The sequence below is a fragment of the Eptesicus fuscus genome, chromosome 15 (assembly GCF_027574615.1).
Source record: "Eptesicus fuscus isolate TK198812 chromosome 15, DD_ASM_mEF_20220401, whole genome shotgun sequence".
NCBI classification, from domain to species: Eukaryota; Metazoa; Chordata; class Mammalia; order Chiroptera; family Vespertilionidae; genus Eptesicus; species Eptesicus fuscus.
Window position 1 is genome coordinate 52,644,088 of NC_072487.1, and position 6,137 is coordinate 52,650,224.

The window sequence follows — 6,137 nt, forward strand, 5'->3', positions numbered from 1 at the left end:
TCTCAATTAAGCTCTTAAAAACATGTTTAAAGTATATGTGGTAAGAGAGCTTTAGGGAAGAAAATATAAATAAAGCTTATCTCTTCTATTAGATTGTGCAATTATAATTTTTGTCTTTAAAATTTTTAATCTTGCTCCAAAGGGTGAAAGTTATGTTTTAAACATTGACTAATCTGTTATATACTCAGTGTATTCTAGCGATTGCTCTACTGATGATTGTGTTGGTCAGAATAGGCTAGATTAAGCTACAGTAACAAACAACTCAAATGTGATTGGCTTAATACCACCAAGGTTTATTTCTCACTCACTTTATACATTCATAACAGCTGATAGGGGGTTATTTTCATGGTAGTTTCCCTGAGACCCAGGCCAATAAAGCACCAATATCCTGAAATGTGGCCTCCTCGGTCAGTGCAGCTGGAGAAGAGAGAACTAAGGAGTTGAACATCTGCAATTTAATGCTCCGGTCCACAAATGCCAATAAATCACATTTATTGGCAAAAAATAGTCTTGTGACCATGCTTTACTTCAGGAGGGCTGGGGATTGTATGCCTCCATGTACCCAGTAGAGAAGTGGATATTGGTGAACATTAATAATTATAATCTACCATAATTACCCATGAAACTAAAATTTATTCCCACACTAATATATGAAAAAGTAATTGAAACTGAAATGTGCTCAGAGAATGTGAACTGTGAGCCAGAAGTTCCACCCAGAAGAGGTGGGAAAATTGTAGCTCTATCCACACTCAGAAGTCCCCTGTTCTCTCAATACGGTTTCTGAAGAGAGAGCCAAAGTTCCAGATAACCCAGAGCCAGCCAGGTAGCAGTTCTGCTTGACTTTTAAAAATCTATTAGCTGCCTAGAAATCAACTCTTTTACACCTGATATGCATACCATCGAATACCTCCACCACTCACTCACTATCTGCCCCCTATGCCCAGGTATTGAAGAAACCCATCAGGTGGGCCTACCCACGAGAGGTCTAAACAAGGTGCTTTGGGAACACAGAAGAGGGAGCAATAAATAATTTTTAAATGTGTAAACTCTGATATAGCCTTTTTTTGTGTATGTGTTTTTGTTTGTGATACAAATCTTAGTCCCCACCTTGCCAACTCTGCCCCTTACCAGCTCTGTAGCGACAGTCAAATCCCTTCATTTTTCTGAAGCTCAGTTTCCTCACCTGTAAAACGGGAATAATAAGGCTTACCTCCCAGAACTGTTGGGAGAACAAGGATGAGATCATGTCTATGGCAATGCTTTGTAAACTGTAAAGTTCTGTCAGTCCAAGTTATCATCACCATCACCATCATCATGGCTGTCTTGCACTGTCTAGAGGGGGACTCCAGGGTTCGAGAAGGCCCAGAGGAGAGAGGGGCTCCCAGTCTGACCCTGAGACCCTGCTGGAGTCAGGGCCTCTCTCTAATTAACTCTTCTGGCAGAAGTTCCTTGCTGGACATGTTTGCCTACCAGCGAAAAGCCAGGCGAGGCTTCCAGGGGCCGCCCACTGGCCCTGACACACTGGGGAGGAATGATGATTCACCAGCCGGCTAACAGCCTCGCTGACAGGCCTCTGGGCCCAGCCCCTGGCAGAGACTCTAGAGGGCTAGCAAGGGTGCAGTGGGGCAATGAGGTTTTAAAGAAGGGAAAGTGAGAAAGATGGGACGAGGGAGGGGAAGAAAAAGGATAAAGGAAAAAGAAAGGCACAAAAAGGCAAAAGAAAGAAATGAAGAAAAAGAAAGTAGGATAGAAAAAAGAAAAGAAAAGAAAGTAGAATGTGGCTACCGGGAGCTAGGGAGAAAGGGAGTTGGGGAGTTGTTCTTCAGTGGGTATAGTTTGTTTTGCAAAATGAAAAAGTTCTAGAGATTGGTTACACAATGACGTGCGCACACCTAACACTACTGAGCTCCACACGTAAAAATGCTTAAGAAGGTAAAATTTATGTTGTGTATTTTATCAATATTTTTAAAGGGAGGGAGAAAGGAGGTAGGGGGGAAAGGAGAAGAGAAGAAGGAAGGAGAAGACAAAGGGAGAAGAGATGGGGGATGAGAGAAAGGAGAAAGGAAGAGAAAGATGTAGGGGGAGGAGAGAAAAGGAGGAAAAAGGAAGGGAGGGAGGGAGGGAGGGAGGGAGGAAAGGAAGGAAGGAAGGAAGGAAGGAAGAGGGGGAGGGAGGAGGGAAGGAAGGAGGAAACGGAGGGAATGGGGGGAAGTTTTAAAAGATGAAGAAGGGAATAAAGAGGGGGGAGGGAGAACAGAGGGGAAAGGAAGGAGGAAAAGAATACCTGGCCCGCAGCCTGGCAGCGCAAGGGCGGCCTCGCCCCGCCGACCGCCCCAGGTCCTCCCGGGGCGCCGGGGGCGAGGACTCGGGGGCGGGGCCGCTGTGCGTGACGTCTCCGCGCCGCGCGGTCTCCCCGCCTGCCGTCCCCGCGTCCCGCGTCCCGGGTTTGTGCAATCGCGGCCACGCTGGTGGCTCGCCCCGCCGGCGGTTACCGCTCTCCTTGGGTGGCTGCGAGTCCCCTGGCCCCTGGCCTTCTGCCCGGCCAGCCGGCGGCGGGAGGGCGATAATTGCCCAAAGACGCAGCGCTTATCGGGGCGGGTTGTGCAAGGCGCGCGGGAGGGAGGCCCCGGGCGGCGGCTCTCACGCCTCAGCGGCCAAGCATGCAGGCGGGGGCGAGGGGCGCGCGGGGGTCCCGGGGCGCCTCCGGGTGTTCCCGCTGGAGACGCTGCCCCCTCTGTGGAAAGAGCCTCCGCTTGACTGCGTGATGGGGCGGGTGGTGCGGAAGACCTGGGTTCCCAGCCCGGCCCTGGCACCTGCTTAGCTTCGGGGCCCAGGCTCCTCCGCAGTCCTGGTTGTGAGGTTAGAAATAATGCCGGCGAGGCAGGGCCAGGCACACGTTAGGTACAGGGGAAGTGCCGGCCATTATTCTCTCATCACCCACCCCAAAGACCTCAGGCTGAGATCCATGTGCGAGGCGCACCCACCCGGCCCACACGCTACCCATCAAGACCTGAGTTCAGTTCTGTCTGCTACTGACTTGCTGAATGGCCTTGGGGAATACGCCTTCCCCTTCTGGTCTTCAACGTGCTCTTCTGAAATTAGATGCTGAAGTCCTGTTGGGAGGATTACAGGAGGGAACCCTTGAGAAAATGTGAGGGACATAGCCCGATGGAGCTCTCCGAACCTCTGTCCTTGAAAAAGCCTTTCCCTTGGCTTCGACGACAACAGATCCTCCAGGTTTTCCTCCTGCCTCTGGCTCCTCCCTTACCCGTCCCTTAGAAGTTAGAGCCCCTTGGGGTGAGGAGTGACTTGGTGACTGCATCCTCACCAAGACTTCAGGTCCCAGCAGCCGCGTACAGCCCAGACCTCTCTTCTGTAAACTCAAATATTTCGAGGACACCGCTCGGCTGGGTCCCACAGGAACCTCACATTAAACTTGTCCCAAGGTGAATACATCATCTTCCTATCCCCAAACCATAGGATGGCGTCTAGGTTCTCCATCCCGCATCAGAGAGAAACCCAAGAGCCATCCTTAAGGTTTCCAATTCTTCCATTCGCCTACTACCCAAATAATCACTAACTCCAGTCTTTCCGACCTCTTTAATGTCCTCCAGTCTGTCTTTCCCATCCCCACAGTCACTCTCCACGTCTTGGCCACTGCATTACTTAGCTGGGGAACTGAACAGCCTCCTAACTTGTTATTCTGTTTCCAGTCTTGCCCCCTTCAGATCCTTTATCTGCACTGAAACCAGAATAACCTTCCTAAAAAAGAAATCTTATCATGTCACTGCACATGTTACTTGCCAGCCCTCCAAACTCTAACCACATGGAACTTATTTCTGTTCTCAGTGCCATACCTCTGGGTCTTCTCATATGCTGTTCCCTCTGTCTGGATCACTTATATTCCCTCCTTATTTGGCTCACTCCTGCTTGTTCTACAGATTTCCACATAGACACTTCCTTTGCATTGCTTCCCCAGATCTGCCCAACCCCTAATTAACTTAGGCACCCATCCTATTTGCTCTTAAAGTGGGAATGCATGATCACTAATCTCGTGGTGAATTTATTTTGATACAAACTTTCTAGAAAGCAAAAGGAAATGTGTGTCAAAAAATTTTTTTAATATATTTTATTGATTTTTTACAGAGAGGAAGGGAGAGGGATAGAGAGCTAGAAACATCGATGAGAGAGAAACATCGACCAGCTGCCTCCTGCACACCCCCCACCGGGGATGTGCCCGCAACCAATGTACATGCCCTTGACCAGAATCGAACCTGGGACCTTTCAGTCCCCAGGCCGATGCTCTATCCACTGAGCCAAACCGGTTTCGGCAAAATTTTTTAATAAGATCATATCCTTCAATACAGCCATTCCTCTTTTCAGAAATATAAGAAGACCTTAAATATAATTAGATATTACTAATGCTCACCAAAATACTCCAATATTTAAGGACAATGATATTCAGCAGAGTGAAAAATGCAAACAACCAACAAGGTGCGATAAGGGATTGGGTTGTATACTTACTAATATACAATAGAATACTATGCAACAATTAAAAATGTAGAAGAGTAGGGAAAATAGTTCACAATGTAATGTTAGGTGGAAAAGAAAGTTGCAAAAACTTAGGTATGTCCAGTATGGACCTAATTTTTAAATTAATATTCACTTAGAAAAAGAGTATCTGGAAGGACAAATACTAAAACCTTAAGAGTGTCATCTCTAGGTGATGGAATTTTAAATTTTCATTTTACTTATCTGTGTTTTCTCCCATAATCCTATATTTGCTAATTATGTGATTGTTTTAAATTAAAAGAAAGAAAGAAATGTTTGTTGACTGGATATTTTTATCCAGAGGCATGAGCTAACCTGGCTGGAATAAGTGGACCTTTTGGAGCCTCACCAACGTGAGGTGGGGGGAGAGGGTGGCTGTACAGTAGAACAGAAAGCCCCTCACCTGTGCCCGAATCAGTGGGAAGGGAAAACAGTTGCTGTTTTGGTAGAAACGGATACTGAAGGAATTTTCATTCATTGAAGAACCTGGAACTTGGCTTGGGAATTTCTAGACTGGTAGTATTCAGTGAGACATTGGAAGTATTCAAATTCCACCCCCTCATCTTGGAATCAGGGAACTTAAAGCCGAGATGATTGGCAACTTGCCAAACCTGCCAGATTGCACATGAAGATAATGGCAGAACTGGAATCTGAACATGTTTCTTCATTCCCTAGTCCCTACTCATTCCAATATATTTTCCCACCCAATTCCTAGAAATTGACACCAAGATTCGCTACACACACACACACACACACACACACACACACATGCACGTACACACAGATGCAACCTGCTTGATTTCTATCCAAAGCTCATACATCCAGAAAGCAGACCACCCTTGGATTCATTTAACTTTTTACATGGGAATCTCTCATACTAATCCTTAAGAAGGTGATCTACCTAAATCTCCCACCAAACTCTGTTTTAAAGAATATCCAACTCTGTAATGATTATATTCCAAACTCCACTGCTTTATCTCTACAAGCCCTTTTCCATAAGGTAATCTCTTTTTTTTTTTTACATTTTTGTATTTTTATTCTCCCAATAGCAATGTAGGCATTATAGCGGGTCCTCAAATAACATTGTTTTGTTCAGTGTCATTTCAATATAATATTGATGAGATGCCTTAGGAGCTTAACTCATATATATCAATTAGGTTCTGGCAAAATTGGTTTCATCATATGTTGTTTTATTTAAGTCACAGAACACATAGATGGCATTGAGGACTTACTAAATTGTGCTTTTGCCCTATGATGAAGCTGAAATTCAAGGAGGTTAAATAACTTCCTCAAGGTCACAACCATACCTAACTGCCATGGCGAGGATTCAAACTCCCTCTCTCAGTAGACTCTGTCCTGTACCTTTTTACAGTCTGCTGGGAGGCATTTTTAAGACTCAGAGAAAATCTGAACTAAAGAGACCTTGGAGGTCCTCGTTTCACCTTTTGTTTCATTCTTCCAACAAACCATGATGTTCAGAGTGGTCTAAACCAGCGGTCGCCAACCGGTGGCCGGTGGACCAGTGGTGGTCCGTGAGGTCCGAAAGGTTGGCGACTGCTGGTTTAAACCATAAACTATGGACAAGG